This window comes from Talpa europaea (assembly GCF_964194135.1).
Source record: "Talpa europaea genome assembly, chromosome: 3".
Classification (NCBI taxonomy): domain Eukaryota; kingdom Metazoa; phylum Chordata; class Mammalia; order Eulipotyphla; family Talpidae; genus Talpa; species Talpa europaea.
The window spans coordinates 71,254,511-71,273,287 of NC_140069.1; positions in this window are offsets into that span (position 1 = coordinate 71,254,511).

Genomic DNA, 18,777 nt, shown 5'->3' on the forward strand with positions numbered 1-18,777 from the left:
CTATCTTTTTCTTGTTTTTTCAGAATACAAGGAAATTCTCAAATATCAATGTCAAAAGTATTAATTACTAATGTTTAAATAGCATAGAAAAAACTACATATATGGAAATCTAGCAAATAATATTCACAATGAAATATTTAAGGGAAAGTATATTGATATCTGCAGCTTATTTTGAAACATCAGAAATATAGTAAAGATTATATTACATTATATAATAGTAACTATTATAAAAATAGTAAGTATTAATGAATCAATATGGGAAGGGTAGATGGATACATGTGACAAAGCAAGCATATTAAAATGTTAATGGTAGAGTCTAATAGATGGGAATACAGGTATTACCTATAAAATTCTTTCAAATTGTCTTTATGTTTAAAGTTCGTGATAATAAAATCCTTAAAAATGATACAGGAGCCAAAAATTAATTGAAACACACATTAAAAATATAAAACCCAGGGCATCCCCAGTGGCGCAGCGGTTGAGTGCTGGGCTGCAAAGCTGCCTGCAGCCTCTGCAGTGCCGGTTCCATCCCCGGCAGCAGGGCAAGGGTCCCACGTGGCACAAAGACCTCTCCTGCCGCCTGCTGCTCCCCTTAGCAGTGTACTTCGTCGGTCTGCCTGTTCTGCTCTCTGCTCTGGCTCTGGTGAATTCTCTCACCCTCCCCCGCTTCTGACTGTACCCAGTGCTTGTATAAATAAATAAATTAGTTTAAAAAAATAAAAAACAAAAAATAAAATAAAAATATAAAACTCAGTGGATTCATAATGATTCCAAAAATTATTTGATTGATCAGGATTAATGACAACTAGAACATAAACTCCGTATTCTGAAAATAAGTCAACAAAGGGCAGGAATTCCATATTTAGCCTACCTTCCCTATGTTAACTGATATATGTGGGATAGAAAGTCTCAATTATAGTTAGATGAATAGTTTATTAAATAACTGAAGTGAGGATCAAGCCCAGGAAACAGTCTAACCAGATTTTACTCTGTAATCATGGTTTCAACAAACACAAACTTAATTTAGTTTACATAGATAGGAACAGTGAGTCATTGACATTAAAAATGGAATTATCCTGACAGGAGTACTTCTAATTCTAAGCTGTTTTGAACTAAAGGTATGATATGATGTGCAGAAGAGGGAAACTTTGGGACTTAATCTTTTCTTTTCTAAAGAATGCACTGTAGAGATTCAAAGTCTGGGTACCTATTGTTAAAGCTTCTTTATCCCACTCCTTGCTCATTAGTGGAGGTAAAAACTCTGACTTTACCTGCAAACATCAGAATTTTCATAGCTGTTTTAGAATACAATTCTATGAAGAGGGCTTTGCTCTCTTGTCTGCTAGAGTTGGGAGAGGTTTTGTTCCCACACATTTTACAGTATGTTCACACATATATGCTAATAACCATCCTTGTTAACAAGGGAGAGTTTATTGTTTTGTTTTGTAGCATAATTATAACTAATACAAATGTGTAGAGAGATAATATCTCACTTATTATTAGGGAAATTCAAATCAAAACGACAATAATATATCACTTCACACCTGTGAGAATGGGTTTATTTTCAAGAAGACAAGTTGGTGATGATGTGAAATAAAGGGAGTTCTTATACACTATGGCAAGAATGTAAACTAGTGCAGTAGTTATGGAATTCTTCAAAAATATATTAATATAAATACTAAATGATCCAGCTATCCTACTTTTGAGTATTTATCTCAGTAATATGAAAACGATAATTTAGAAAGCTATATGTACCCCTATGTTCTTTGCAGCATTGTCTTCAATAGCCAAGATTTAGATGCAACATAAATGTCCATTTATGGATGCATGGATAAAGAAGTATGTATATGCATAATATAAAACTACCAAGTTATAAAAAAATAAATCTTGCCATTCAATGACATGGGTGGATCTAGGAGGTATTATGATAAGTGAAATAAGTCAGACAGAGAAAGACAAGTGCCATAAGACTTCACTCATTTTCAGAAGATAAAATAAATGCACAAACAAAAAACCCCAAACTCTTAGATAATAAGAACAGGACAGTGGTAAGCAGAAGGTGAAATGAGACAAACTTAGGGGACTAGGGATGACTCAGTAGGTGGGTCCTTGCTTGCATGCTTAAGAATATGGCATTTGCCCTATCCTAATAGCATCCACTGAGCAGAGATTGTGGTCCAAGCTAAAGCTGCATGTGGCAAGCTGGTGGCTTCTCCATGGACACCCCTTCTCACAGTGGTTTTACTTCCAAAGTGCCGAATATTTTTAACTGCCAAAGCAACAGTCCTGCCTGTTTATCTTAGAAACTACTTTCTACAATTGGCAATGAGCACTACCCACTGGTTCAGAGGTAGTTCCTCACTGTTTCTCTTATAACGGGAAGAGGGAGAGTTGGGTAAAAAAAGGGTTAATTTTATGGTGGAGGATTGAAACTAGACTTTTGGTGGCAATCATAACGTCATATATATATGGAATCAAATTATCATGTTGTACATCTGAAACCTACATAAAGTAGTGTTACTTGAATAAAACACTTTTTAATGACTAGATTACAGAACTAGTAACCCATTGTTTTTCAAGTTTCAGTGAAACAATTGATTCAAGCAAAGATCATCAGTAGATGAAACAGCAGATGATGTTAATGGGCAACTTGACACTGGAAAGATCAGATTTGTCACCACTTGAACATACTAATCAGTCTTCTCATTACTGAGAGTGGGTCAAATACACATTAAGTGCCTCCTGATATAATATATTAAGAAGGTTAAAGATCAACCTATATATTAATTGTATGAAATACAGTTGAATCTGTTTTTAATCAAGCTTGAGAACTAATTTCCTATTTACATGGAGAGGGACAAAGGAACAAGCTAAATAGCATCATAAGAGAGTAAACATGAAAGTTCAAAATGTGAGACTTTCCACGGAATAATTAACCAGTTTCTTCAATAAGCCGAGGAATGACAAAAATGAGGATAAGGAAAGCTTAGATTAGTAACATATCACAGACCTAATGAATGAAAGCGTAGGTTTGTTATTTCCTAACTCAACCCAACTTAAAATGAGTTTTTTTTTTTTTTAACTAGCAGAGCAATTTTAATTTTATTTGAATTGGGCATTTGTGAATAATAAATGTTATGTTTCATTTGAAGTGATGTTAGCATTGTGACTGCTAATAAAAATATCCAAATCTATAAATTTCTGGTAATAAAATGTCTGGAATTATCTTGAAGTACTTCAGGTATAAAAGGAAATTTTTAAAAAGGAGCGATGAGGTTTCTGTAGCAAAATCTTGAAACTTGTTGGCATATAGGGGAGTTATTTTACTTTTTTTTTTCTTTTATGCATGTTTGAAAAACTTCTCTAAATATAGGTAGTAGTTTCCTGGACCTTCATATAAAAAGCAGCATACCATTACAAGAAACATCTAAATATTAAAAATACGAGAAAACTTTAGAAACTCAATTGTCATGCAAAGCTTTAACATATTTCTCCTAGTCTATGACAACGGTTAAAAAGTATGCTTAGATTTGACTAACTCTATTATGGTTGGGGCAATCAAAATTTAAGAAATAACACATGCAAATCTGACTGGACAAATAAAAGAAGGCAAATTATAAATAAGTACAGATATTCCTTCTTTTGAAGAAAGCATAATATACCTAGAAACATATTTATAAAATGAACTCAAACACTAATGTCACAGTAAGATGAATTTACACATGTAGACCTTGGGAATTGTAAATCAGGTTAATGATTCATTTAACTAATATTGATCTATGTATAAAACAGAGAAACAGGTACAGGAGGTTTTAACCCTGACATTTTGACACTAAAGACATTTTGAAGATTTTGTGGGGGTAGTGTTCAGAGTGAGCTCCATTAAGTCCATTTAATTCCTCAATCAATTTTTTATAGAGTAGTCTGTCCATCAGGTCTTTCAGAAATTATGAAAATATTCTACATCTATATAACTTCAACATGTTAATAATTAGCCACATATGGCTATTGAGAATTTTATTTTATTTTATTTTAAAGATTTATTTATTTATGCATACAAAAGCTGGGGTATAGGCCAGAGGTGCAGGGGGTGAGAGGATTCACCAGAGACAGTGTGGGGAACAGAACAGACAGATTGACTGAAGTACACTGCTGAGGGCGACAGCGGGTGAGACAGGAGAGATTTGCTACGCCTTGTGGGTTGCTCCCTGGTCTGCCGGGGATCCAACTCATGCTACATACTCTGCGGATTGCCTCATAGTACGGTGCTTAACTCCTTGCGCCACCAGTAAGACCCGCTATTGAGAATTTTAAATGTAAATAGTGCAACTTAGAAAATGAACTGTTAATCTAGTATTATATGGTGCATTATTTTAATTATTATTAGTCGATGATTTAAATATAAACTTGTCTCACAGTTACCATAATAAACAGTGCTGGTATAGACCATTGCCAATTCCCTGAATATTTATTTTACTAAAATAATTTTAATACAGGTTAATTATTTTCCATTAATATTTTAGAATAAATATTTGGTCTATTTCATTGCTTCTATCAAATTTTACTCATTACAGCTCTTATCAATTTTTTGTTTTCATTCTTCTACCAAATCCCCTTTTCTCCAATAAAAATGTTTAGATATTGTTTTGTGAAGATTTACTTATGCAACTACTTTTTATTCAAAACTAAATTTATTTTTGTAATTTTAAATTGCCAGTTTTATTTTAATAATTTTTAGAGTCGACATAGTCATTATGAATTATGTAAGAAATTACTTGTTGAGAATTATTTCTTAGATATTAAGAAACTGTGAAGATTTTTATGATGTAGATATATAAATAATACCTCTCCTTATATTTCATTAGGTCATAAGCAGAATCTCTGTAGCCAGGAGAATCCCATAGTTGGCTCCTGAACCAAATTCATCCTTAAATATGAGGATGTAATCTTAAATTGCTTAAATTAATCATAGGGTGGTAGGTAGGGTTGACCTAGGGTAGTCCTTGCTTATGTCTATTATCCTGCTATAATTATTAATATATTCCTGTATTTCACTTTCAGAAGCAACTAGATTTTGATGAGAAATTATATGGTAATTCTAATGTTAGGGAAAAAAATCACAAGGTCACTATACTTATTACTCTTTGTATAAACTGGTACTATCATCATTGGGGGAAAGCATAGTTACCTCCAGAAGTTGCAATGAGAATGTCATTATCTCAAATTTTAGTGAATCTTGGATTTTATATTATTAAAATATTATGCACATTTACAGAGTCAAGTGGGACTGAAATTATGGTCCAGGTTAAGTAATTCTAGTCCAACCTCTAACATTCACAAGTTCTATGATCTTGGTTAAGTCTAGGACTAAATTTTCTAAGCTCCAAAATTAAGCCATTGGACTACATCATTTTCTTTCAAGCTCTTAACAACCTATTCAACTATAAATATCCGTATGCCACCTGGGAGGCTGGCCAACATTTGCTATGTAGAATGAAAAAGTGCAGTTTTAAAGATTAGCACATACCAATGCCAAGGACGCATTGAGGCACAGGGAAAAAAAAGCCAGACTGGAATCAGACACCAGTTTCCAGCCAGGAACCCTGGGTTATGGGCAAGTGTGTGCCATGTTTGCCATCTGTGAAGCCCAGAGCAGCCTATCTTAGGGACAAAGTCTCTAGGATTTAGGACTTAGAATCAGTGTAGATTCAAATCTTAGTCCTTTTATTGGATTGACATTGACAAGACTTTCCTTCTGCATATAAATCTTTTTTTTAAAAGAAGAACCCTGGGACAGGCCAGATGCGCGGAAGGGTGAGAGGATTCACCAGAGACAGAGCTCGGAACAGAAGAGGCAGACTGACAAAACACACTGCTGAGTGGAGCAGTGGGCGCGATAGGAGAGGTTCTCAGCGCCATGTGGGACCCTCGCCGGCTGGCCGGGATCCAACTGGCGCTGCAGAGGCTGCAGACAGCTTTGCAGCACGGCGCTCAACCGCCTGCGCCACCAAGGGAGGCCCTGCATATAAATTTACCTAACAAGATTACTTAACTTCTATTGAAGCTTCATTCCAGCAGATGACAGGTACTACTGCCAATTCAGGATTAGGGGCTTCCCATTTGCCCACACCACACACCCATACAGCACCTCTGTGAGATACTGCAAAAGGCTCCACCTGCCTAAAAACACCATACAGCCTCTTCTCTGGAGAAAGGCCAGGGCGTGGGGAAGGGAGCCTGCATCTATTCATTCTTCCCATTAAGGTCACTCCCTTTCTCCATCATGTTCAACAGTTCCCTACTGAGGACATGAGAGTGTTGAGTCAGTTCAAGAAGTTAGATCCACAGCATGCTGGGAGTTTCAATGCTCTGTGTGTGAATCCTGGGCAGAGTTGGGATGGGAGCCCAGAGCAAAAACTCTTCTATATTCCTCTTACATTCTGACTCCCTGAATTAGGTGAAGAGCAAAAGCTATAAGGAGGGCCTCCCTGGTGGCGCAAGAGGTTAAGACACCATCCATGAAGCTATCCGCAGCCACTGCAGCACTAGTTCAATCCCCAGCCAGGGAGATACCCACATGGCACAGCAGACCTCTCCTGACTTGCCCGTGCTCCCCTCAGCATTGCATTTCAGTAAGTCTGCCTGTTCTGTTCCCTGCTGTGTCTCTGGTGAATCCTCTCACCCCCACACACACCTCTGTCCTGTACACCAGTTCTTGTATGCATAAATAAAACAATCTTTAAAAAAAGCACAAGAAAAAAATCAGTCAAAAATTGTTCATTATATGCCATATTAGAAGTTGATAATAAGTAATTTATGTAAAACATTTGGCATTTATGCTTCCTGTGTTGTAAAATCTCATCTAACAGTAATTGTGATTATTCAAATCTGTCCTGAAATGTTATTTTAAAGATTTTTTATAACATATGCAACATGTCTGGTATTCAATAAATGTCACTCATTACATTAAAGAAAAATGGTTTTTAGCTTAATGTAAACACTAATACTGTTTTTGAATAAGTTACTGAAAAAAATTTTTTTTGAGTTTTGAGAATTTGTCTCTTCTCCATTGCTCATTGCTACCTCTTACAAACCACATCCTTTCCTAATCTGAAATATATACTTAAATGGAACTGACCTTCATAGTCTGAAAGATACTATCACCAAAATTAACCATAAAGTCTTTGCAATGAATGACACACATATTTGTGACACCAGTCATTAAATCATCAGTACATTGGACCAAATGGAGTAATTCCTTTCATCTAAATCTAATGGCAGGAAATGGGGGCTGTAAAATTATAAATAGATGGGCCGTGGCAAGGGCAGTTTCAGAGACCATGGTTCTAGGTGTGTCCCAGAAATACAGGAAAATGAATCAAGTTGCTCAGTTTCCTTCCAGCTTCTGGGACTGCTTTAGTAAGGAGGCTGTGTCTGTGGGAGCTCAAAACTGCTCTGCATAATGGGGCACACTGTTCTCTCTACTGTCGAGGGCTTGGATCAGGGCATAGGGTTGACCCTTGCACTGAATGTGTAAGACCCATGTGAGGAAAACCAAAGGACTTTAATTAAGACAATGAAGGAAGGTTGGGATAAATATAGAAAAGTACCATGTTGCTATGTAGGAAAACTAAATGTTTAACATTGTCCCCTGACTGTCCTCCCCCGAAAATCCAAATAAATATAGAACTAGAACAAATGATTCTAAAGACAATTATGAAAAATAAATGTATTGCTAATTTTTGAAACATAAAAAGGGAACAGATATTTCCTTTACCATAGAGTAAAATGCATTATAATTGTTACAGGGCAAACCTAGAGGACACTGGGGAGACCTGGGTTGTGAGTTCTTACCAGCAACCTTAAAAACACAGAACCTGACACAAAAGCAGACATGCAAAGAGAAACTAAAAAAAAAAAAAAAAAAAAAAAGGTACAAATGGGACAAGAAGAGGAAGGGGAAGGGGAAGGAGGAGGAGGCAAGAAAGGAAAGAGGAAGAAAAGGGAAGGGGAAAAAACTGGTCAGCTCCTTTGAATAGAGGCCAGGGGTGTGAGCCACAACTGGAAAAGCAAGAGTAAGACCTGACTTTCTTCAGCCTTAAGGTCAACATTGTGACCCTGTACTGTCTCCCAGTCCTAGCAGTCAGTTTAGGAAGCCAGGGATGGACCCTAAGGAAGCTTTACCTTTTCCCATTGATTTGGCTATGAACACCATCCACTGGCTTGATGATTGCTTTCCTCTGTTCCTCTTCCAAATTCCCCACTTTCAATTTTTTGTTACCATTTCTATGGTGATGGGAAGGTCGGGTATCCAGATGCTGGGTGTGGCCTCAGAAGATATTTTCTCTCAGTGTTGCAGCATATTCAAAGGAAATAGCAATCATCCGTGAGGCGTTGTCCAGCCTTCACTGGGGAGTCAGAGTCTTCCATTTCTAGAAAAAAAGTTAATTAATCCAATTCAAAAAAGAGAAAAGAAGAAGAAAAAGGAAAAGAAAAACAATCTCAAAAAAAGGTAAAAAAAAGGTTACTGTTAACATAATTTTCTCTGCACCTTCCTCCCAAGTCTATCAAGTAGATTAGCAAAAATGCAATTGTAAACTGAGTCTGATTTTTATTTGTTTGCTGTAGTTTTACATAAACTCATAGGACAGAATAATCCAGAAGAATTTCAGTTGGCACGTTGATTGGGAAGTCATAACACTGTGTGGTTTCACCAGATGCCACCTAAGATATTCTCTTTTTAAAGTTCCCAGGGCTTTTCACTCTGAGGTCTCCAAAGTTGCTAATTGAAGTAACCATCCCCAATTTTCTTGGAGGTCTCTGAAATTCTACAGAAAAAGTGGTAGACTCTTTTCTTCTTGATTCAATCTCAACTTTCAGAAGATTTTATCATCAAAGTCTCAGTATTGTAACCATATTTCCAATTCCCTATTTAAGAAGAATATAAAATTCCCTATTGAAATTATGGAAAGACAGACACATTGTCATGAATAATAAGACTATTACTGTTTTTCCATATTATGATAACATCAAGGAAAGAGAAAATGCAAACATATGTTAGTTGTGCTAACAAAAATTACATTGTTGAGATCATATTCAACCATGAGAAAAAAATTCCTGAAATTATTTTGAATTACAAAACAAAAAAAAATAAGAAAAATCTTTTAAAGTTATGTTTACCTTCAATAGTCTATTGAGTCCTATGTAGAAAAATCTCAATCTAGAATTGTCAATTATCACAGGTTTTAAATATTGTGACAGTGGTTCTTTTATTAATTTCTCCAGAAATAATTTCAGCAAATATTCAAACTTTTGAAATAATCAAAACTAAAATCATATAATTACAAAATTGACAAGATTGTTCAACATTATTGCATGCAATATTCCAGAACAACAACCAGAATTGACCAGCAATATTATATCAGAACACATAAGACACTTAAAAAATTTCTATAATTTCTAGAACACCAATATTAGTATTTGTTTGTATGTTAAGATTACACAGTTATCACAAGCAACAGTGCTTCTGATTAAGTTCCAATTCACCAGATAAATACCAAATAGACTGAATTCATCTAATATCTTTCCCACAAGAAGAGGGAGAAATTTTATGGGGTATCTCAGGAGCTGTGTTGAGGTTTCATAAAATTTCTTCTGATCAATCAAACAAATGGTTATCAGTTTTTCCTAATTTAGATTTCTGGGAAGTTCGGTCATAGGTATTAGAGAAAATACCATTTAATTACCCAACAGTGACAATTTGAGGTATCAGAGTCTCAATCAAGCTCAGCCTGTACAATGCTGATGGGCAAACCTTAACCTATTATTTAATTTCCATAATTGCGAATCTTAGCCATCTAAAACTCTTAATTTCTCAACTCCCATTCTGCCCCAAATTTAAAATTTAAGCAAGTTTATCTTGGGATTCTTCTTCTGTATGGTATATATCCAAAACCAATCAACAAAAATAGAAGGAAAAAAAATTGCACATAATACAACTTTATATACAACCCATTAAATTCAAATTAGATCTCACTAACCAAAGATTTTCCTAAGCCATGCTTCCTAGAAACACTTGTACCAGTTCCCATTATTTTATTGAGCTCAAAGTTTCTATAAGCATCATCTACATCAATTTTTATATCCTCCAGGGATCAAAACAATTACACACAGACATATATGAACAGAGATAGCTTCTTTAGTTTTTTTTTCTTTAACCCATGTGAAATAGCTTATGAAACTGAAGTTTTACTCATATTGCAAAGTTACAGAGATTTTTCTTTGCTTCTTTGCAATGATAACACCTATCTTTCTGAGGCTAGATGGAAAGGCAGTTTTACTCACATTGTTCACCTGAACCACACACATAACTGCAAAACAGTGTGCAAACACAAAACAAAACAAAACAAAAACAGAAACAATAAAACATAGGACATATACCAAAGAAACTCACAAAAATCAAAATTGTAGAAATAAAGTAATTAAAAGCCAAAATCAAAACCAAATTCTTTGCATGGAGATTTCCAAATCTGGGGATTTTTCTAAACTGGGGAAACTATTGACATGTGGCTTTAGATGCCATCCTACATATTTTATACTTTGGAAGGAAAAAAATAAGTTTACTTAGAGCAATTACCAGAGAGGCTTATCACTTTAATCATAACCTCATGGTTCCCAGTGTCCATTAGGAAGTCAATCCTGGAGTACCTTGAAATGGTAGCTGAAAGGAAAAAACAGCATATTTGAACTTTGCTGTTTTTTTAAAACAAATATTTTAGCTCTTTGCCAATTTCATAAAACCAATGAGTTTTGGCCTACTGGTCATCAGGGACTTTCTTTATTCTGGAGAGATGTATCCCAAGTTTTATGTGTGCAGTTTTACTTCTCTGAAAGTCATTAGTTAAACATCATAAGGACAAGACCATTTCTCCAATAGGTGAACTTGGCATCTTTACTCTGCCTAGTCTTGAGTAGGACCTGATCTCCAGGTTTAAAAGAATTCGATGGTTCATATGAAAGCATAGAGATCCTAGAGAGAGAAGTTATGAGATACAGCTAAAATTTCCTGGCTATGTTTTACATACTGTTTGAGCCTACATCTTTGTCCTATGTCTGATGCAGTGATCAAAATCAACATTTGGAATGACCTTCCAAAAACAATTTCAAAGGGGCTTAAATGCACTCCCTTTTAGGAACCACTCTTTTCCAAGGGAGGGTGAAGTACAATAGCTGGTCCCAATGCATAAGGGTTTTCTGGCACACTTTTTCCAAGGTCTTCTTTAGAGAGTGATTTATTTTTTCAGTTTGTCCCATAGCTTGTGATCTCTTGGCAGCCTGTGGTTCCCAAGAAAGCTGTAAGGCATTACATACTTTCTGAATGACTTCTGAAACAATGAAGGTCCATTATTGTCCACTCATTTGGATAGTTAGTCAATTCAAAGCAAGGAATTATTTCCTTCAGCAATTGTTTGGCAAGTTCCAAATCTTTTACTGTAGTGGTGCGGAATGCTTTCACCCAATTCAAGAAGGTATTCACAAAGGTCAAAAGATATTTAAAATTGCCGGTAGTCCTAGAAATTTGGGTAAAATCCTCTTGCCAGTCTTCAAAAGGGCACTTGCCCAACCTTGAACCCAAGTAACATTAGGGTCAGTCAGTCTTAGAATTATTCTTGATGCATAAATGACAAACTTGGGCAATCCTTTTTGAGCATCATTTACATATGGACTCTAGAAAGGCATCTCTCCCATAGGGGGATACCTCATTGCAGATGTCTCAACACCAGGTAGATTAGGGAGTCTGGAAGGAATATCACTCCAGTGAGTTTATTATCCAAGTGAAGCTGGGGTGGATATTGGTAAATTCCCATTCACAGGCTCTTTCCTCGTCTAACTCAGTGTTATTTTGGAAAAAATTGAGGTAAGTTCATGAGAGGGATGAGTGCCCTCTGGAGACCAGAATAAGCAGTAGCTGCTCTGTTGCCTTCTGCTATCCTTTTAACGTCTGGGATTTATTGAAATAAACTGCAAGAGATTAGGCAGCAAGAGAGGAGATGTCTGTGCAGAAAGAAGGAATTGAGGCTCTCTTTCATAATCTGTTTCCAAAGGCTTTCTTGTTCTTATACTCTGTTTTTGTGAGGCTCTAGTTTGCACCAATTGTCTGCTGGGATGTCTAGTCTTGGGTATTGGCCTTTGATACAGAATGTTTTCTGGCTCTGTTTCTGCATTCCTGGCACTGGGCTGGTGTTTCTAGTCATGGTGCTTGATCTTATGGCCTGATTCCCAAGGTAACCTTATTGATTCCTTTATCTATTCAAGCCTCGCCAGCTTGCCTGATGAGCCAGGAGTGGGGGCTTAGTTTTTAACCTTATTAAATTATACCTTCACATTTAACCTATTGGGTAAATGCCCAGCCAAATGAGGTTGGCCCAAAGAAATGTTTCTGAAGTCCAAAAACTTGCCAGAAGACTAAGGTACCTGCTGTTGTGCAACCACATGGAAAGGGCAGAAGGGCCAGGCAAGTTTGGGATGAAAAGAACAAAATCAGAGTACCAATCAAGGTAATGGATGCCATTGTCACTCTCCCCATGGGTCTTTCCCACATCTTTTCCAAGTGTCTCTACTATCCTTGTCTTCTCACGTTTCCCAATTTCCTGGCATAAGTCCAAAGCCAAGTCCAAAGCAAGAAAGCCCTTCTATACAAGTCTCTCGGCAACATGGGCCTCCTCCCGAAGCAAGGTGGCTGAGCAGGGCAGCCTGGGGTCCTGTGATAAGCAACTTACTGCATTTCCTCGAATGCAACTTATGTCAACTCTGGCCATGAACAGTTACAATGTTAATGCATCCAGAAAAATCTAAAATGTATATAAACCCATAACTTCCTTGAAGGGGTGCTCAGCTTTTGAATGTAGTTCCTCTGAGCCAAGTACCGGCTTCTTGTTACCTGCTTCTTGTTACCTGGGTGTCCTGGTTTCCTCTATGTCACATAACACTTCAAGTCTCCACTTCCCAGTCTCCTGCAAGTCTTCTCTAGCTTCTTCTCAACTCTCAGCTCCACCCGTCATTAGGTGGGGCATGGAACAGGGAACCTCCCCTTTTCCTGGAGATTACATCGTAACATGAATTCTAAGTTGTCCTAACATAAAGATATGCTGATGTTGAGGAAGTCAATACAAGATTTATTTTATTTTTTTAATACAAGATTTAATCTCTTCCTTTCTAAAGAATGAAGTACAGAGAAGCCAAGACTTGGTAATCATTAGTAAATATTCTTTGTCTTGCTTATTGGTATTTAATGGGTGTGTAAAAACTCATTTTACTCTCAGGCAGCAGATCCCTAAATAGACTATAGGTAGAGTTGTTTTTGACTTGAGTCTGTGAATGGTTTTGTTCTCTTGCCTGCTAGACCAAGGGAGGGCAGGGTGAGTCCCAGAATATTTTACAATATGCTCATAGTTCTCTAACCATTGTCTCATTTCACTCCTTAGCTGCAGAGGAAAACTTCTGCAAAGGATTATTTAGGAATGCTGTTTCTACTTCTTTAGTCAGTTTGGCTTTTGCCACTGACACATGAAATCACTTTTGTCCTGAACGAGTGCATTCCATTTGCAGCAATCACTGACCCTTTTCTATCTTCATCCAGCCATTGACAGGATGGGTAACTTCCTTTTACAATCTGTGGCAGGAAAAACTCCTGATTTCCCCTTAAGTTTAATGTCCTCTTCTCTCTCTTGAGTATTTGCCCTGGATAATCCCATTCAAATCTGTGGTTTTAAATACACTCCACCTGCTACTTGTTTCGAATTTACACACTCACATAACCTTTAGCCTCTTAGTTATCTTAGCTTGAATATTCAATAAGAATTTCAAATATAACCTATTGAAAATGGGTATCTTGAGTTTCCCTCATAACCAGTTGTCACCTTGCACAGATTTCCTAATTACATTCCCTGTGTTGCTCAAGTTAGAAACCTGGAAATAATCCTTGATCTGTAATTACTACATCCCATCTATTCTTCTTCTGAAATAGATCTCAATTTCCTTTAGTTACTCTATGACACCTGCTTTGTACTACATCATTTCTGGCCTAGATTGCTTTCAGAGATCCTTCACCTGTCTCCTAAGATTTATTTTTCTCATCCCTTCCAAATCCACATCCCCACCCGCACCAGTCTCCTTGAAGCATCCTCACCATGTCCTCCAAACTGAATGCTGCTCAGGACTCAGGGAGTGTTACATGGGTAAAGTCAAGAGAGGGTTCTCATGCACTGTACCAGGGATGAGGAGTAAAGAGAAATATAATGACCAGTGCTTTTCTGGAGCAGATTTGATGGAATGAGACAACCTGGGTGAAAGAAATTGCAAGCAAACTGGAAGGATGAGTTGCCACAAGTCCTGTTTGAACAGGTGGATTAAATCACAAACTTGTAAATTCTGTTCAAATGATTTGGTCCATCACATTGACCATGAGGTGCCATGGTAGACAAAAAGCATTAGATTTCAACTAATAAGATTATCCCACAATTCCCTGGAGGGACAAGGCCAACAGCCCAAATGAGCAGTCTATATGTAAATGTGCATAACACCTCCTCGTACATGCTCAGCCCAGAACAAACTATGAGGCTGTGCTCCTTTATCCAGTCTTCTGGAGCTCCCCTTTTTCTTAACTCCCTCCCCAGAGCCAGGCTAAATCCTCCTCTCTGGCACAGGTTCCCTCATGCATAACTCCCTCTATAACAGTGTAATCTAAAAAGAGAAGGCTCCACGTTCTCTGCCCTGTCTAATGAAGGGTGAAGTTGAGCAACAAGGGGGCGCTAAAAAGGACTTTGGGAAGATGACTTGGGAAAGAAGACTTGGAGGAGGCACGTGGAGTAGAGAGACATGTGAAGAAGCCAAGCTTGCTTCTCAGCTTTGGACTTGCACCAGGGACTTGGGGGATTTGTAAGAAGACATTTGAAAGACATGGGTGAAAGACCCATGGAAAGGCTGATAATGGGAGTCTTTATCTCAGCTTTTTCTTTGATGTTGCTTCTTTCCTTTCAGATTTGCCTGACTGCTTCTGCCCCTTTCCTATGGTTCCCTGCTAGAAAGTGCCTTAGACTTGTGGCAAGTTTTTGGGCCTCAGTGGCCCTGATTTTAACCAACCCTGTGTGGTTCGGCAGATACCCACAAGGAGGAGAGTAACTTTGGGTGTTTTCTTGGGAAACTATTATCCTTTCTTCTCTTCTCTCTATTGCACACTATTCCATTACAGTTCATTTCTATTAAAGGTCTTACACACTAAAAATACTCATTATCTTTATGTGACAGATGACATAACCCATTTAGAGCATGAAAGTTTGGGGTCCCAGCTTGCTCTTCAGTCTGCTTGCTAACAGTTTAACTATACTGTTTTGTGGATTCTCTCCCTAGAGGGCTTTTGGGTTGGAGCCTGTAACAGGAGTTGATAACTTTTATCAAGGTGAGAAGGTTTGGATCATGTGCAGGTTTGGCTGATGGGTGTGTGGTGGAGGAGTGATCCAGAGTTCTGTTTTCCATGGGCTAATCCTAAAATGCCAATTAACCAAGAAGGGTCCTATATAGTTGGATAATTGTCAGAGCTGGATATTTGTTGAATGAATAAATGAGCCAAACTAGGCTATTGAAGAAGCAAATTTAGGGGGAAAGATTTGGAAGAGTTGTTAGTTCCTGATGTTGTTAGGGGGAAAAGGTCGGGGCTGCCCTATAACAATGTGACATCCTAAAGGAAATTTCTAGAATTATTTTGATAGGTCTGGAGATCAATAGGAAAATTGGACCTAGGGAGTTAAACTTGAGGATCATTGCTGAGAGCTTAATGTGTGGATAAAATGACAGTGAAACTTGTAGAAAATTAAAACATTTTCATGTCACATATTTTATTCAAAATAAAGTAAGTTTTGAGTTTGACAAGGAAATGTTTCAAGTCATCCCTATCTTCTATGCTAGTAGCAGTCTCCCTTCCCCCAACCATAGTGACAAAGAACTTCTCAGTAACATTTCCTGTTCCTGGGGCAAGGAGAGAATCACTCCTTGGCTAGAAAAATACATGACTTAGAAGAATGACTGAGAAACTGGCACTTGTTTGTAGCTACTGAAATGTTAATATTGGAGAATATTGGAGAAATAGTAACAAAGCAACAATATTTTGAGTTTTTACCTTGCACAAAGTTCTTGGGGAATTTTTTTTTTTTTTTTTTTTAAATTAGTCTGCCATTACCCGACGCTGTGGATGGGAAGAGGGTGGAGGAGAGCTCCCTGCAGGAGAACAATGGGAAGTGCAGGGAGGAGGAAGAGGCAAATCACTAACAGGCCTGGAAGGCTCACTTTTGTTCTCAGCACAGGGCCTTGGCTAGAGTGGCACACAGCCCTTTCTCCCTTGGAGTAATCCTGTCCGCCATCCATAGTCTGATGGTTTTGGTGGAAAACAACGAAATGTTCCTTACATTGTGGGGCCTTTTGGGTCATTATTTCTATGGAGACGACTCGATGCAGTTCAACGGCGGCCTTCTAATGGGGTGGCTCGGGATGTCTGGTAAATTTCAGCTTTTGCGGCTTTGGTTTCAAGATTGAAACTGCCCTGCTGCCTCTGAACTTGAATGACAGGGCCCAGGAGGCCAGTACATGTTGGCCTTCTAGTTTACTTACCGTCCTTGCTGCAAATTGCATTCCTAACACTCACGGGCAAGTTTACAAACGTGGAGGTAAAATCACGGACCTGGGAGGTGCAGGGGTAGCATTTACAACACGGTAAAAATAATCCTGTGAAAAGTGGGCAGAGTCCCTTGAACACTGGGAACACGCTCTCTGTTGCCCTCTACTGTAGAAACAAGTGAAGACAGTAACCGTTACTAAGACAATTTTTTTTTTTTAACCAATATAGGTCAATGAGCAACACTGCTCCTAACGAGTTACAGCTAAAGACAGAACATCTATTTTTGTGTGTGCCAGGAAAAGACACGCTAATCATAGCGTTCCTTAGCACAGATATAGAAATATTGAACTAATCCTGTCCTGAAATATAACTGCATATGGGAGTGTGGGAGCAGGAACAGAAAATAGTTGAGTCCTGTGTTAAATTGATACCCATACTAGGACTGTTGGAAAGGTGATCCTTACATTTTGTGCTTGTTTAAAGAAGAAGTCTCAATTTCATAAATAAAATAAAATTTAAATTTAAAAAGTCACATTACACAAATAATAGGAAAAATCACATTTTAAAAAGTTACAATATCTTTGAGGGGGTTTCATCCATAGTATACCTAAAAGTCCCCAAAACTCACTTTATTCACATTATTTATATTATATATTACACAAAGCAAACTATCGGCATTTTTCGTCCTGGTTAAGGTTTTGAAGAGAGAGATCAAACCAGACTTGACCAGCTTTGAAAGGATTCTGATTGCTGTGTTGGGAAAAGATTTAGAAGAGCAAGGCGGTAACAGGGACACCAATTAATGGGGGCACTCTGGTCTTTTAGATTAAATGATAGGGATTCTGATGGAGGTGATAGTGGGGTAGTGATGAGTGGTGAGGTTCTAAATATATAATCACTGGGGTTCAATGACTTGCTCACGGATTGAAAGAGGTATCAGAGTCAAAGATGACTTTGAGGTAGGTTTTCTGATTGAGCATCTTGGAAAATGGAGTTGCCATCAACTGGTATGGAAAAGATTGGGGGCTGGGGAAATAACAACTGCAAGAGAAGAGATTGAGTTAGAGATAAGTTTGATATAAATTGGACATTCAACTGGAGATGCCAAACAGGATGATTGGTTGCTGATTTAGTTGTGTTTCAAGTGGTAAGATTAGATGAGATCACTAAAGACAGAGATTTGGGCATTCTAAAGTTAAGAGGTTGGGTAGAAGAGAATAGTAACACAGAGAGGGAACTCAGTGAGGTAGGTGCGAAACAGCGAAGTCAAGATGGTAGAGAGATACATGCTGAGAAGGTGGACAACCCCTGCTACATGTGGTGATTTCCACAGCCTGAGGGGTGAGCTGTGTACTTTATGGATTGTGGTAGTAAGTAGGCATCAAGCTTTGGACAGATCATGAGGACCCAGAGAAGGTTTAATTTGGAGCCTAGTTTCGACATCAGAACTGATTTGATCAGAACTGTTTCAGAAACAACCATGTGGCATTTAGAAGCATATGCACCAAGCACAGTGGTGTGGTAAAAGCTGTGGTAGTAGAAAAATGATTCTTCACCTTCTGCTCATTTTGTAGTTTCATTAACCACGATAAGATGTATTACTTTGTAATTTATAAACTATTAATGAAGATTAGAAATATGAGAAGACTGAAAACTTACAATTGGAAAGTAGAGTGTAACAGCTTGGGAAACATATGACTAAGATTAGAACAGGGACAGTCGGAGATGAAATCAGACACAGGAATTGTCAGAACCTGGTATCTGCTAAGAACTGGTTAAAGGAGAAACAGGAGAGGAGAGGAATGCTATCAAGTTCAGAGGGGTCATGCAGCATTATCTCCACTTCTCCCAACCATCCATAATTTGAACTCCTCTCTCCAAAAGTTACTAGTGAAATGTTATGTTGTAACGGTTGAAAATGAAGACAAAAATGAAGAAGGGAGGTAATCTCTAATGTTCAAAACATGAAGGAGTACTACAGAAATCATTTAATTCAAACTCATGTTTTTTTTTGTTTTCTAATAGTAAAAGCTGCAGATAAAGAAAATGTAAAAATATCTTTGCAGGACCTCTTCAAGGTAAGTAATAAGCACTCTTCTTTGATACGG